At 37.6% G+C, this 16,445-nt stretch overlaps 1 pseudogene; it reads right to left on the bottom strand.

The window, feature by feature from the left end:
- Positions 1 to 14,278: 14,278 nt before the first annotated feature.
- Positions 14,279 to 15,604, bottom strand: LOC106002846 (annotated as a pseudogene).
- Positions 15,605 to 16,445: the final 841 nt, after the last annotated feature.

Here is a 16,445-nt window from a genome sequence, read left to right as displayed (position 1 = left end):
CTTATAAGAAATTTATGACAACATGTGAAAAGAAACAAATTTGTAATTTTATATTGGAAAGGCAGAGTCTAATTTGCAGGACTAAACATAGTGAATACTCTCCAGCTGTGAACTCATGAAAACTATAGACAAGGATGATCAAGAATGGCCTAATTAGGCTAGGATTCTAACCAGTGAATTTGAGGCGAGTAACCAGGGCAAATACAAGGCTTCATGGTTCAAATTTGATAAGGAGACTCTAAGGGGAGCAATGGACAATCAGCCTCATCTAAAAGATTAGCTGGGAGTGGGATTCTGGAGGCGAAAGTTGTTGGTCATGAACTTTTCCAACCTAATAGGGATTGAGATTTATTTACAGATGATCTCTTTAAGAGGTCACTAACACCATGACTGTCCATTCATTGAATTGTGTCACACTAAATAATGCCATTTCATCAAAAGTGATTTAGAATTACCAAGATCAATTTGGAAGACATTTCAGATGATTCCTTTCTTTGTTCCTTCTGAAGAACTTTGATGGATGAATCTGGGAAGATGAAGGACAGAATTCACTAACTTTTGAGGCTGGGAAGGTGGCTCAGAGTGGTAGAGTACTTGTCTCAAGCTGATTCAAAACTTTGGCAAAGTAGCAGGGTATAAAATTAACCCTCAAAAATCAATGGATTTTCTGTACGCCAACAATGAGAAAAGTGTGCCTGAAATTAGGAAAGCAACTCAATTCATAATAGCCCAACAAAAAATAAAACACCTTGGAAATAACTTAATCAAAGAAGTGAAGGACCTCTATGATGAAAACTTTAAAAACTTGAAAAAGGAAATCAAAACAGAACTTAGAATGTGGCAAAAACTCCCATGCTCCTGGATTGGAAAGATCAACATCGTGAAAATGGCAATACTTCCCAACGCTATCTACAAATTCAATGCAATACCTATCAAAATTCCAACCTCATTCTTCAAGGAAATAGAAGAGGCAATCCAAAAATTCATATGGAACAATAAAAGACCCCGAATAGCAAAAACACTCCTCAATGGAAAGAACACTGCTGGAGGAATATCAATACCAAATTTCAAACTCGACTATAAAGCCATAATAATCAAAAGAGCTTGGTACTGGCACAAGAACAGACCTCAGGACCAATGGAATAGAAGTGAACCTACCAGAAATTAACATACAGACCTATAGCCATCTAATCTTCAATAAGGGAGCTAAAAAAATAGAATGGAAGAAAGACAGCCTCTTCAATTAATGGTGCTGGAAAAAATGATTAACTACTTTAGAAACCTAAAACTAAAACCTAAAACTAGATCCTTATATATCACCCTGCACCAGAATCAACTCCAAATGGATCAAAGACCTCTGAGTCAAAGCAGACACTCTGAAAACATTTCAGGACAGAATAGCAGAAACCCTGGGTCTCCTTGGCACAGGCCGAAATTTTCTTAATAGAGACCCAGAAACACAACAAATCAAAGAAAGGTTGGACAAATGGGATTGCATGAAAATTGCAGAGCTTCTGCATGGCAAAGGACATAGCTAGCAAGATCAATAGAAAGCCCACGGATTGGGAGAAGATCTTCACTAGCCATACAATGCACAAGGGTCTCATTATCTAAAATATACCTGGAACTCAAAAAATTAAATCCCCTAACAGCAAATCTTCAAAGAAACAAGTGCCCAATAAATAAGTGGGCTAAAGACTTAAAGAGAAACTTCTCTGAAGAGGAAAGAAGGATGGCCAATAGACACAAGTTCAGCCTCCCTAGCCATAAAAGAAATGCAAATCAAACAACATTGAGATACGACCTCACTCCAGTTAGAATAGCTAAAATCAAGAACTTTAATAACAGATGCTGGAGGGGATGTCGACAGAAGGGAGCCTTACTGCATTGTTGGTGGGAGTGTAAACTTGTTCAACCACTTTGGAAAGCAATATGGCAGTTCCTCAAAAGACTCTACATAGAGCTCCCCTATGACCCAGTAATCCCAATTTTGGGCATTTACCCAAATGTTTACAAACAAGACCACACTAAAGCTACCAACATGACTATGTTTATTGCAGCATTATTTACTATAGCTAAGATATGGAACCAATCCAGATGCCCTTCAGTAGATGAATGGATCAAGAAAATGTGGTGTATATATACAAAATGGATGTCTATGCCTGCATCAGAAAGGATGACATTGTCCCATTTGTTAGGAAATGGAAAGGCTTGGAAAAAATTATATGAAGTGAAGTAAGCCAAGCCCAAAGAAACATAGGTGCCATGGTTTCCCTTATTTGCAATATCTAGTATATGTATGAGTCAAGCAGAAAAGGTCAGATAAATTGATTTTAGGGAAATTAACCCTAAGATATGTATTCAAATTTTTTTCTTTCATGCCATTGTTTCAAACACATTTATAAGATTATTTCTTTCTTATGTTGTATGTCCCTCCCCCACAGTATAACCCCTGATTTCACTGTATTTGATGTCAGTATGATTTATAGAGATGAAGGGGAAAATCAAATAGTTTAAATCGGGATACAGGTGGACCAATTGCAACAATGAGATGCACACGTCATTATGTCCACAAGGAACTTTACAGCTTTGGTGCAGGGGGGTGGGGGAGGGGAGTTGGGTAGGATTGGGTGGCGGGGCGTGGGGAGGATGGGAAGGGATGGAAAGAGGAACAAAGGAGGAAGCTCCAATGGTTGATAAGAAATGTACTCATTATCTTGCCCATATAATTGTAACCCATCTGTACAGTATTTTCACAATAAAAAAATGAATCATCAAAAAAAAGTGTGCCTTTAGTCAGACACAGTGGCTCATGTCTATAATCTTAGCTATTTAGGATGCTGAAATCTGAGGATCACAGTTAGAAGTCAGCCTGGGCAAACAAGTCCCCATGAAACTCTTACTCATCTGCGATTAACCACTCAAAAACCAGAAGTAACACTGTGGCTCAAGTGGTAGAGTGCTAGCCTTGATCACACACACAAAAAAGTCAAGAATGGCACCCAAACCCTGAGTTCAAGCCCTACAACCAACAAAACCAATCAAAACAAACAAAACCTGTGCCTCAGCTGGTGCTAGTGGCTCATGCCTGAAATTCTAGATCCTCAGGACAATGAATCTGAAGATTAGAGCTGAAAGCCAGCAGGAACAAGAAAGTCCTGACGATTTTCTCTTCAACTACCCAGCAAAAGTTGGAAGAGGAAGCGTGGCTCAAGTGTTAGAACACCAGGCCCTGATTTCATGCCCTAATTATGGTACAAAACACACAACAAAAATAAAATCCCTGCCTGTGCATTGAGACACACAATATTTCTCACTTAGGAAACAATCAATTGAGCAGATGAATTACAAGCCACTGGGTGAAAACAATGTTGAGGGTATATTACAGGACACATAATTATGATCTCCCCTTCCTGCTCAGGTGAGTTTAGTTTTAAGTGCACAGCTTTGTCCTTGCTAGGAAGGCACTTCAGACTCTTTTAGGTTTTGGTTATTTTTCAAGGTAGAGCTTCAATTCATGCTCAGTCATACTTGCTTTGTAAACATCCTGCTTGTGCCTCTCCATTGAACTAGAAACAATAGGCATGCAAGTACTGTGCCCAGCCTTTGCACATTTCCCTCCAGGATAATCGGCAAGACCACCATACCCAGACAATGGTTGAGATAGATTCTTGTGAGCAAATTTTTTTGTCTGAAGTTGCTTGAAATGTAATCTCCCAGTCTCTGCCCTCCAAATGGCTAATATTACAGGATTGAGCCACCATACCCAGCTAATCATTTATTTATATAAAAGTCATACATTTTCTTAGACACAGATAAGATTAAAGGAATTTTAAATATATTTGAACTTACTACCATAAAATAGCTTCCATGAAAAAGAGATTCAGATAAGTTTTGTTTATTCATATCAGTAGATATTTGATTGTGTAGATATCTTAGAACTAGTTATCATAAGTAATCTAGAACAAAACTGGCCATGGCTGTGAAGAATATTCAAAGCATGTCTTCAGGTGACTACCACAATTACAGGCTTCATTTTCCCAGGAAGGTTTCTGAGCACTGTGAAAGCATATCTAAATGTTAGCAACTTGACAGGCTGCACCTGCAAAAGGAATATTTTCTTTTTAAAGTGCTATGCTATAGACCTCATATTAATCTTTTAAAGTGCAATGGCGATTTAGAGTAGATAAAATTGAAATGCATGTTTTCCAGAAGACAGGGACTGAAACCTATTAAGGCAAAAAACCTGAACCATTAATGGTCTTGTAGTCTGTAATGGGAGGCTTGTGATAGAATGATCTCTTCCTTTCAAGATCATTTCCCGGCTCTGTCTGTGTTCCATTGGTGTAATATCATCCTCTTGATAATAAGTATTTGTTACTTAGCAACAAGTTCTTGTGTACATTATAATACATGGCTGATAAATCACAGCATTTACTCTACAATAAGTAGTCATGCTATTTTAGGTTGAATTAATATTGAACTTTAACTAAGTGTTTTAGAACATTTAAAAAAATCTGTGATCAGCTCTCAATGAATAATATTTGACTGTAAATTAACTTTAACACAACAATATGAACTTGTTTAGTTATAATATGCATTCTGCTTAAGTTTTAAAATGTTCAAGCTCCAAGTAAAAATAATAAAAACACATTTTCATGAGGAAATGAGTGGATAGAGAACTTTTATTGATTAGATTTAGTGCAATACACTGCGAAGTTGTTTTGAACTGTGAACTCCTAGAAATTTGATAAGCCTGTTCCATAGTTGAATGTATTCGGAGACTATAGGACAATAAAGTTACTTTTTTATACCTTGACTTATGATTTCCTTTTGAATTCTTTGGTAGGGATTTGATGTTATTGCTTGTTTTAGAGTAATATTTCTAGTGACAAATTTTCTGTTTCCATCTGAACTTTTTATTATATCTTCAATTCTAAGGTTTGCTTCTCTTTCGAATACTAGGTTTTAGTAACTTTCAGTAAAGACTATCTTCTGCTAGTCATAGTTCCTAATGGATTGTTGAATGTTTCAGCCTGGTTATGCTACTATGACAAGTTATATGAGGCTACATAATTAATAAGGAATAGAAATTTAATCCTCACAGCTCTAGAAGTGGTAACTAGCAAAAGCATGGTGCTGGCCATTTTAGTGTCAGATGAGAGTCTCTCTCTCTCTCTCTCCTCTCCTCTCCCTCTCTTTCTTTCTCTCCTTCTCCCCTTCCCTTTTTCTCTGCTGTCAAATGGAACCTATAAGACTGTGTCCTTGAAGGGGACAAATATAAATTGTGTACATAATCACAGTATGGGAGATAAAAGAATGTGTGTAAGCCACTTCTCTCTAGTGCTTTTGTATGTCATTAATCCCCACTCCCAACACAATCACAATGTGATTCAGATTCACCAGAAAGTTCTGAGAAAGCATATGTTCAAACTCTATCCTGGACTATTAACACATCATTTGGTCTTTAAAGGGAACATGACTTGCTTTCTTCCCCATATGTTTACTTTAAAGCATTTTAACTAGGAAACCCATAGGAGTAGTAATTTTATTTTGTTTTGATTTGGTCTTAATTGTACTGTGTTTAGAACATGATTACATGAATGATATATGAATGGATTTGGGACCATGATTAAATTTTGTGTCTTCAAACATTGCTTCATATCAATTCTTCTCCATTTCTTCTAGGATACCTAGTATGCAGACTAATAATCAATGAATTCCACTATTTCAGTTTATAGTTCTTGATTTTGATGATAGCTTTATCTTCAGGTAACCTCATAATAAGCCAAGGAGCCTCGGGACAAAAAATGACTCAATATTTTTGACACAGATGTTTATTTTAAGGCCCTATTGAAATCTGAGAAACAAATGTATTCAGAAACTTTAAGTTTATGAACATGTCTTTAATAGTTTTCCTTTTATTTAATATTTTTTCACCCATATAATTCTCACCTGAATTCTGATGTTCCAATCTTATTCTCAGTTTGGTCCACTATTCTGTTAAATCTACATTTTGATATTTATTTTGGTCGTTTTCATAATTTCTATTTATTATATTCTAAATATGTCCTTTTCTGTGAGAATATATATATATTTGTAGTTATCCACAATTATTTCATTCCTGGTTAGCATAGATTGTTTTTACCTTTTATGAACTTGGAAGATTAGAAGATTTCATGGCAAATATCAACATGCCAAAACTAAACCAAGATGAGTTGAACCAACAAAACAGGCCCATATCAAGCCCTGAAATAGAAGCAGCAATAAGAGACCTCCCATCTAAGAAAAGCCCAGGACTGGGAGGATTTACACTGGAATCCTACAAGGCCTTCAAAACTCACACCAATATTCCTTTAACTCTTTATTGAAAGAGTAAATTCACTACCAAACTCTTTCTATGAAGCCATCATAACCCTCATCCCAAAACCAGGCAAGCACTCATCAAAGAAGAACTATAGATCCATTTCTTTGATGAACATAGTTGCAAAACTTCTCAACAAAATTTTGGCAAACAACTTCAAAAATTCATACAAAAAATCATACACTACAATCAAACAGGATTCATTTCAGAGATGCAAAGCTGGTTCAATATATGCAAATCAATTAATATAATTCATCACATCAACAAAAGCAAGGATAAGAACCACATGGTTATCTCAATAGATGCAGAAAAGGCATTTGACAAGATCCAACACCCCTTTATGATGAAGGCACTAGAAAAACTAGGACTCCAGGGAACATTCCTCAATACAATAAAGCCTGTATATGACAAACCTACAGCCAGCATTATACTCAATGGTGAAAAACTAACACCATTTTCTCTAAACTCAGGAACGAGACAAGGATGTCCACTCTCTCCACTTCTCTTCAATTTAGTATTAGATTACCTAGCTACATAAAAGGGATCCAAATAGGGAAAGATGAAGTAAAACTCTCTGTCTTTGCGATTAATACCATCTTCTATTTAAAGAATCCCATGGATTCCACTCCGAAATTACTCAACCTAATTCAACACTTTGGCAGAGTAGCAGGGTATAAAATTAACCCTCAAAAATCAATGGCTTTTCTGTATGCCAACAATGAGAAAAGCATGGTTGAAATCAGGAAAACAACTGCATTCATAATAGCCCCACAATAAATAAAGTGCCTAGGAATTAACGTAACCAAAGAAGTGAAGGACATCTATGATGAAAACATTAAAAAACTGAAAAAGGAAATCAAAACAGAACTTAGAAAATGGCAAAAACTCCCATGCTCTTGGATTAGAAGGGTAAACATCATGAAAATCCCAAGACTATCTACAATTTCAATGTGATATGTATCAATAGTCCAACCTCATTCTTCAAGGAAATAGAAGAGGCAATCCAAAAATTCATAGGGAACAATAAAGGACCCTGAATAACAAAAATGATTCTTAACAGAAAGAACAGTGCTGGAGGAATATCAATACCAAATTTCAAACTCGACTACAAAGCCATAGTAATCAAAACAGCTTGGTACTGGCACAAGAACAGAAAAAAATAGAATGGAAGAAAGACAGCCTATTCAGTAAATGGTGCTGGCAAAATTGGTTAACTACTTTAGAAAGCAAAAACTAGATCCATATATATCACCCTGCACCAGAATCAACTCCAAATGGATCAAAGACCTCTGAGTCAAAGCAGACACTCTGAAAACATTTCAGGACAGAATAGCAGAAACCCTAGGTCTCCTTGGCACAGGCCGAAATTTTCTTAATAGAGACCCAGAAACACAACAAATCAAAGAAAGGTTGGAAAAATGGGATTGCATGAAATTACAGAGCTTCTGCATGGCAAAGAACATAGCTAACAAGGTCAATAGAAAGCCCACCGAATGGGAGAAGATCTTCACTAGCCATACAATGGACAAGGGTCTCATATCTAAAATATACTTGGAACTCAAAAAATTTAATCCCCCAACAACAAATCCTCAAAGAAACAACTGCTCTGAAGAGGAAAGAAGGATGGCCAATAGACACATGATGAAATGCTCTACCTTTCTAGCCATAAAAGAAATGCAAATCAAAACAACATTGAGATAGCACCTCACCCCAGTTAGAATGGCTATAATTCAAGAATTCTAATAATAACAGATGCTGGAGGGGATGTGGACAGAAGGGAACCTTACTGCATTGCTGATGGGAGTGTAAACTTGTTCAACCACTTTGGAAAGCAGTATGGAGGTTCCTCAAAGGACTCCACATAGAGCTCCCTATGACCCAGCAATCCCTCTTTTGGGCATTTACCCAAATGATCACAAACAAGACCACACTAAAGCTACCAGCATGGCTATGTTTATTGCAGCATTATTTACCATAGCTAAGATCTGGAACCAACCCAGATGCTCCTCAGTAGATGAATGGATCTTTAAAATGTGGTGTATATACAAAATGGACGTCTATGCCTGCATCAGAAAGGATGACATTGCCCCATTTGTTAGGAAATGGAAAGACTTGGAAAAAATTACATTAAGTGAAGTAACCCAGGCCCAAAGAAACATTGGGCCCATGGTTTTCCTTATTTGCAATAACTAGTATATGTCTGAGTCAAGCAGAAAAGGTCAGATAAGTTGATGTTAGGGAAATAAACCCTAAGATATTTATTCAAATGTTTTTTTGTTCATGCGATTGTTTCTAACATATTCATAAGATGATTTCTTTGTTGCTTTGTATGTCCCCTCCTACAGTATAACCCCTGCTTTCACTGTATTTGATGTTGGTATAATTTGTGGAGGGGAAGGAAAAAAAAACACAAATCGTTTAAATAGGGATACATGTGGACCCATTGCAACAATGAGATGTACAAGTCCTTATGTCGAAAAATAAACTTTACAACTTTGGGGAAAGGGGGAAGGGGGAAGGATTCGGTGAGGGAGGTGGCGAGGGATGGGAAGGGATGTAAAGGGGAAACAAAGGAGGAGGCTAAAATGCTTGATAAGAAATGTACTCATTATCTTGCCCATGTAATTTTAACCACTCTGTATAGTATTTTCACAATAAAAAATTAAGAATGCACATTAAAAAAAAAGAAAAAAGAAGTGAAGGCTATGTTCCTTCATGGTTCAGAGTTTTAGTTGATCTTGTAACACATTATGGTGATTTGGAAGCAGAGAGAGAACTCCTGAGACAAGTGTGTTTCTCATTTTCTCTCCTTTGATTCTACATTCTCAGACTTCAGGATAGTGCACAATCAGCATGTGTTTTTCCACTTTAGCTAAACTTCTCTGGGAACTCAGTCCCCCATACACCTAGTTGTGTATGTTATTGCTCTCCTGAATATTTTTTAATCCAATCAAAGTGACAATATGACTTAACCATTTCATGTGAACCCAGCACCCAAACACATCTCCTTATCCAAAAACGTTCCACTTTTGTCTCCAAAAGGCCTACATTCATTTTCTGACAGTAGCATAATAGGGGAGCTAACAGAATTCATTGCCTCTCTCCAAAACTCTTTGTAGCTTTGACTTCCAACGTCATTCAAAATTCCAGGTTCAAATGTCCACATAGACTCAAAGAAAATTCTTAGCTGAGAGTTACCACGAAAATAAAGCAAAATAGGGCTGGTGGCTCAATGGTAGAGTACTTGCCTTGCATGCATGAGGCCCTGGGTTCAATTCCTTAGCACCACATAAGCAGAAAAAGCTAGAAGTGGGCACTGTGGCTCAAGTGGTAGAGTGATAGCTTGAGCTGAAATGCTGAGGGACCATGCCCAGGCCGAGTTCAGGCCCCATGACCAACAAAAAAAGTAAATAATTTTTTAAACAAACAAAACCAATTATATGCCAACTATAAAGGCACATGCATTCAATTAAAGCTACTCAGAGTGAAGACAGGAGGATCACAATTCTAGGGAAGCCTAAGTAAAAGCACTAGACCCTATGTGAAAAACAAACTAGGATGGTCCAGTTTTCAGTGGTAGAGTGCTTACTAGCACAGTATGAAGCCTTGGTCCAATGAAGAAGAGGAATGGAGGAAGAGAAGAAGAAGAAGAGGAAACAAAGAGGTGGAGTAAGAGGAAGGAAGAAAAGGAAGAAGAGAAAAATGAAGTATAGAAAGAGGAACAATGAGGAGAAAGAAGAGGAAGAAGAAGAGGAAGAGGATGACAGAGAGGATGAGGAGCACCAGATCTTCAATATACAATAACATGGTGTAAACATTCCTATTCCAAAAGAAAAGGATTGGAGAACAAGGAAAAAAATGGATCAGTAATTCAAGTAATGGACAAAGAATTTGACTTGAAATTTCTTAATCGAACAATGTGCAAACAGACAAAAGGAGATTAATAGCATTAGCACCTGTAAACTCACTTATAAAATAGAAATGAGATGTCATTTTATACTCACCAGAATGGGTAAAAGATGTGCATTAGTAGGTTTGACAAGGATGTGAAGAAATCAAAGCTCTCATACATTGTAAAATAGCACATTCACCTTGGAAATTAGTGTAAAAGTTCCTCACAAAGTTAGTTACAGAAATACCAAAGAGCCTAGAAACTTTGTACAGCCTAGAAACTTTGTCTATATTTTTTATACACTTAAGTTCAAAACTAATGTACCATCACAGCAATATTATCCATGACAGCCAAAGAACTGAAAAAAAATTTCAGGCTGACCAATAGGAAAACAGATCACAAAATATGTTACACTCATGAAATAGCCAATTATCAAGTAAAAAAGATAAAGGGAGAATTGATATTAGTGGAAACACTGCAACAGGCTTGATGGAAAGAACCAGACACAAAATAACACATAAAATGATTTGATTTTCATGAAATATTTGAATTATCAAAATCAGGCATAACATTAGTTTCTTTGGGGTTGGAAGTCTAAGGAGAATTCAGAATAGCTGCAGACAGGTATGAGATTTCTTTGTGAATAATGAATATTTGAGAATATTCCAAAGTGATGATGATTGAATATACTTTCAAAATACAAAGAATCTCTAAATTTTATAGAATTAATTTGACAAATATAACATTTTTCAATTACACATAAAATTATTTTTAAATGGAATACTAGATAATCTTTAACCAGCATAGGTAAAAATAATAAATGTTCTACAATTTGGGAGTTGCACAGTCTCTCTTCTGCTAGGCATAAAATTAAAGTGTTCTACCATGAAAGTAGACATAGAATATAGCAAATTGGTAGAAAGAAGGAGCAAGTAAAAAAACTCAATGCATATCCTACAAAATTAAGAAAAATCAGAGAATAAGCAGTTGGAGAGATGAGTGGAAATGTTATAAAGGGATTAAAGTGATCAAGATGCATTGTATTCACAAACTACTTTAATGTATGGCAACTCCTTTCTTCAACTATTCAAATAAAATATTTTAAAAACTAGCAAATAAAATAAAGTAATTAGTTAAACAAAAAATAGTGAATAGATAAATAAAATATAATAAAAAATAAACTATAGATCTATAACAATATATGCCACAAATTTATAACACAAGCAATAATAAAGTAGTTTTGTTGGTGCTTCTAGATACATAAGGTAGAAAATTTTGACTACATCTAATTTATTGAGTTCTTTTGTCAATAGCATTAATTATGCCAGTAGTAAAAATAATCATGAAGTTCTGAAATGAACAACACAGTATCCAGGATATTACTAATTACTAATGCAAAGATATTACAGACAGATAGAATAGTATATGTTTGTATGATTAGATAAAATATCAAAATGATGTCAGAATGTAATATAGATATCACAGAAATAAACCATAGCAATTTAAATGTATAAGCCAGGGAAATACAGCATGATTACAGCAAGTAATTTAGTAATTTATCATTTTTTCCGGGAATGAGGGAAAAATAAAAACAATAGTGCACAGTACAACATTCAAAAACTACCGATAGTGGTCAAAGTCATAAATACTACTTTTAATCCTATAATAGGAAGATGAGGTCACCCTAAAAATCATGTGTGGGAAGATAAAGACTGCACTGAATTCTTTATACTCACATTTATACAGTGAAACATACCACACAAACATTCTTCTAATAAACTCAGCACCACCTTATGTTTATTAACACCTGCCTATGGTTTTCTAAATTGAAAAACTGGACCAACATCATTGCATTGTTATAAAGATTAATTTAGTGTTAAGTAAGTTGGTTTGTAAGCAAATGGTATGAACTCAACAGTACACTACCAGAACATACCTATTTTTGGAAAATGATCTTGTGTTTATGCTTAGGCTTTCCTGGACTGAGTTCTTCTATCAAAGCTTTGTACATAGCTGAGATGACAGACATATGCCAACTTGACTAGCTACTGGAGGAGATGTGATCATTGTTAAGTCTGCAGGAAACCTACCCCCTACACCCATCTCCTTCACTAGCCTGAACCAAGTAATCAACTGACTGTCCTTTACCTAACTGTGAGTCAGAAAAGGATCCTTGGATCTGAGGTTACTTCCTCCAAGTCTATTTTCTATTGTGACTTATCCACTTTAATTTTTTCCTGAAATAGTCCAGGGGCTTAAACTAAGGATCTATGCACTGTCCCTGAGCTTTATGTTGAAGCAAAAGGCTAATAAACACCATATATGACTAAGCTTATATTAAAATAAAATGGTAAATTAATATATATGATAAACTGATAAGAGAACCTACTAATGCTCATGTATGTGTGTGTTTTATAAGAGCACATTAATACTCTATTCACTATAAACTTTAGAAAATTAGCTAGAATATTATTTTTAGGGTAGTAAGTTCTGTAGTATTGATGACATAAGCTTTCACATTCCAGGATTTATTACTATGAATCAATCTTGAACGTTTTCTGTTCTTGTTTGTTGAACCATGAGCTTTGAAAGCAAATGCTCCTATATCTCAATTGCCAACAGGGAAGTAGCAATCTAACACTACATTCATATCATTGAATCTCAAGTTAATAGTTTTTTCACATCAGTAAGATAATTACAGAAGGGATGAACACACAATTAAGTATCCAGAGTGAAAGGGAAACAAAATTAAGCTTTTTTTTAGAGGTGGGTATGGTCGTGGGGACTGAACTCTGGGCCTGGGCGCTGTCCCTCAGCTCTTCAGCTCAAGGTTAGCATGCTACCACTTGAGCCATAGCACCACTTCCAGCTTTTTTTCTGCTTCTATGGTGCTGAGGAATCGAACCCAGGACCTCATGCATGAGGCAAGCGCTCTACCACTGAGCCACCTTCCCAGCCCCAAAAGTAAGCATTTTTTAACTCCATATGATAATGTCACAGGGGATGCAAGAACTACAATTAATTATCCCAAAAAGAGCCATCACACCTGCACAGCATCCTGTTAAATTGTTACAATTGGTGGCTCTTGTTAACCTCTCAGTATGCCTAATATATAAATTAAGCTTTGCCATAGTTATTATTGTGAATCTCTTAGCCTACCATAGTATTCTGTTCATTTGTAGCCCACAAAATGATGACTTACTTCTTCTATTTAAAGACATGCCTTCAGCTTTAGTGTTCAACCATGCATTTTCAGTCTTCTCCATTATTACCAGCTCTTTCTCTGAGTATATGTTTTTTTCCCCTTCTTTAGGAATTGATACTGAAATTTAAAGAATCCAATCTAATAGAAAGTGTAAATACCTCAATGCTCTAGGAGAGAGGTGTTTGTTTTTTTCCTCCAAGGATGGATAACAGGAACTATTAAAAAAAGGCTGCTCTAGAACTTTGTGTCACTGAAACTAGTACTGCTTTTTTATTTTAACTGTTCCTGGGGCTTGAAGTTAGGACATGAGCCCTATTCTTGTGGGAATTTTTTTCTTCTACCATGTGACCACAGCTCCACTTTGGTGGTTAATTGGAGATAAGAGTCGCTTGGATTTTTCTGTTCATCCTGGCTATGCATTATCCTCAGAACTCAGCCTGCTGAGTAGTAAGGATTACTGGTAAAACAACAGTGCCCACTGCTTTAAGTGTTGTTTTTTGTTGTTATTCTGAACTACAACTCTTTTCAGGGTGAAAAGCAGTCACTGGGGACTCAGTTTTGCATGGGTTTATTTTTGTAGCAATTTTTAAATATTTATTTGCTCTCTTGTTGCATTGTTGCTACTTTATCTTATCTTCATTTAATATTGGATTTTACAGTTTACATTTTATTGTTACCAACATATTTCATGAACAAATGGGATTACTGCACTAAGAAATTCAAATTAGTACAGTATTAGTGGTTTGCCTCATTTGAGAAAGGTTCTCTGCCATAGAGTTCCCAACACATAGAGAGTCTCTTCACTTAGGTCACCGGGCTACCACTGGGAAAAAAGGGGCCTGACAGGAAATTGGAGAGAGCCAGTGGGGTATCTCCAGATAAGGGAACTCTTAGTCACATTCCAAAAACTCACACTGCCATGGTCAAGATCAAGAAACACACCAACCCGGTCCAGAGGCTTCTCTACATAGTGAGGCAGCAATGGGGAGGTGGTAAAAAGGGTGTAAAGTGTGTTCTCTTTCACAAACAAAAGGAGGAGAAGGTCCTCAGATTCAGTGAGGTTGCTCCCTATGGCAGAATCCCTAACAACTCCCAGGGCCCAGGTGAAAGAGTCATCCACACTAATCTCCCAGTAATGTTTCCCAGAGCTGAAGACATGGTGTCCAAAAGCAGTAAAGTGGAGGGACTCTTCAGAATTCAAAACTGCATCTGGATGGCCATGTCTAACATTGCTACCATGATCTTGATTCCCCATAGCTTCATTGAAGGCAATCTCTACCCGGTACTGGCTGAGCCTCTCTATCAGTCCAGGAATGGGAGGGGCACTGAGCTCTGGCCTCAGAGGAAGAGGCAGGAAGAACAAGACTGACTCACAGCTTTGTAGGGTCAACTCTACATCCTGAAGCAGTTCCACATCTGGCTTCTGGTATGTTTCAATCAGCTCCTGATACATTTTCCTGAGCTGATGCTTCTTCTGAAGCATTTGGGTTTCCCTTTCTCTGAGTTGCAGTAACATGGCTCTTCCTTCATTGATCAGTAGCTGGGAATGGTGTCTTTCCTCCGCCTGGACACCCAGCTCTAAAAACAGCACTCTAAAAACATCCTTAGCCATGCCTTGGAATAGCTTCACATACCAAATCCATCGGTTGATGAGTCTCCTCTTCTCCTGTAAATTGTGCTGGTTTTCTTGATTCTTTTCCCATACAGCATGCATCTGCTTTGAAATCATCTCCCTCTGTTCCTCAGCAGCCCTTTCTATGGGATGGTGTTTGTGAGCCCTGTGCTCCTGAGACTGGGAGCAGCTCCTACAGAGCAGGGCCCTGTCTACCTCACAGAACATCTGCTTGGTCTCCCTGTGTGTCCCACACATGTATTCCTCAGAGCTCAGAAAATGCCTGAGTCTGGCTCTTCTGGCAATGGCCACCAGGCTCCTCAGAACCACGTTGGTTTTGAGGTCTCTCTGCTGGCAGGCTCCCCTGCACCCAGGGCACCTGGCTGGAGTCTGGGTCTCTTCCCAGCAGAGGCAGAGACAAGGTCGACAAAAACTGTGCCCGCACTCTAGGGTGACTGGCTCTATGAAAGTATTCATACAGATGGCACAGCTCACTTCCTTCTGGAAGGCCTGGGCAATGTCAGGGTCCATCATTTCTAGAATCTAATGAGGTGCTGGTGACTCACCCCTGGAAGCCTAGCTACTCAAAAGGTTGAGATCCGAGGATCAAGCTTTGAATCCGCCTCGGCTACAAAAGTCCCCCTAACACAGACTCTTATCTCCAATTAACCACTCCAAAATCAGAAGTGGGCTGTAGCTCAAGTGGTAAAGCACTAGCCTTGACCACAAAGTGGCCCAGGGACAATGCCCAGTCTTGAGCACAAAGTGGCCCAGCAACACTGCCCTACCACTGGGTTCAATCCTCACAAACGACAAAACAACACCACTACCACCACCACCAAACCAAGGAGAGAAGAATTAAAAGAGGAGTGGATTCTTCCACTCTAATCCTCACCTGGAGTATCCAAGCTCCAAACGGCCTCCGTCCTGCTGATGTAGGATCTTCAGCAATGCCTGAGTCTCAGACTTCCACTCTATTTATACTGAAAAAGGGTGGGCCCAGGAAAGGAAGTGTCTCTGATTGGTTGCTTAGGGAAGCCGATTTACATATCAATAGGTGTTGGAATTTACAACCACACCTTTCACTTCCTCTTTCAAGGACAGGCTTCTTACAATTTGGTTAGGTTATTTGTTTGTTTGTTTGTTTTTATTTTATTTGAGAACATAGTGTACAGAGGGGTTACAATTACATGGGCAGGATAATGCATACATTTCTTACCAAGCATTGCAGCCTCCTCCTTTGTTTACCCTTCATCTCCCTTCCCAGCCTCCCCTTCCCCCCCACCCAATCATACCCCCCCACACACACCGACATTGTAAAGCTGGTTTTGACATGACATTTTGTACTTCTCATTGTTGCAACAGGTCCACC

This window comes from Dipodomys ordii, unplaced genomic scaffold, assembly GCF_000151885.1.
Source record: "Dipodomys ordii isolate 6190 unplaced genomic scaffold, Dord_2.0 Scaffold1000003097, whole genome shotgun sequence".
Classification (NCBI taxonomy): Eukaryota; Metazoa; Chordata; class Mammalia; order Rodentia; family Heteromyidae; genus Dipodomys; species Dipodomys ordii.
This window is presented reverse-complemented; position numbering and strand designations above follow the sequence as displayed.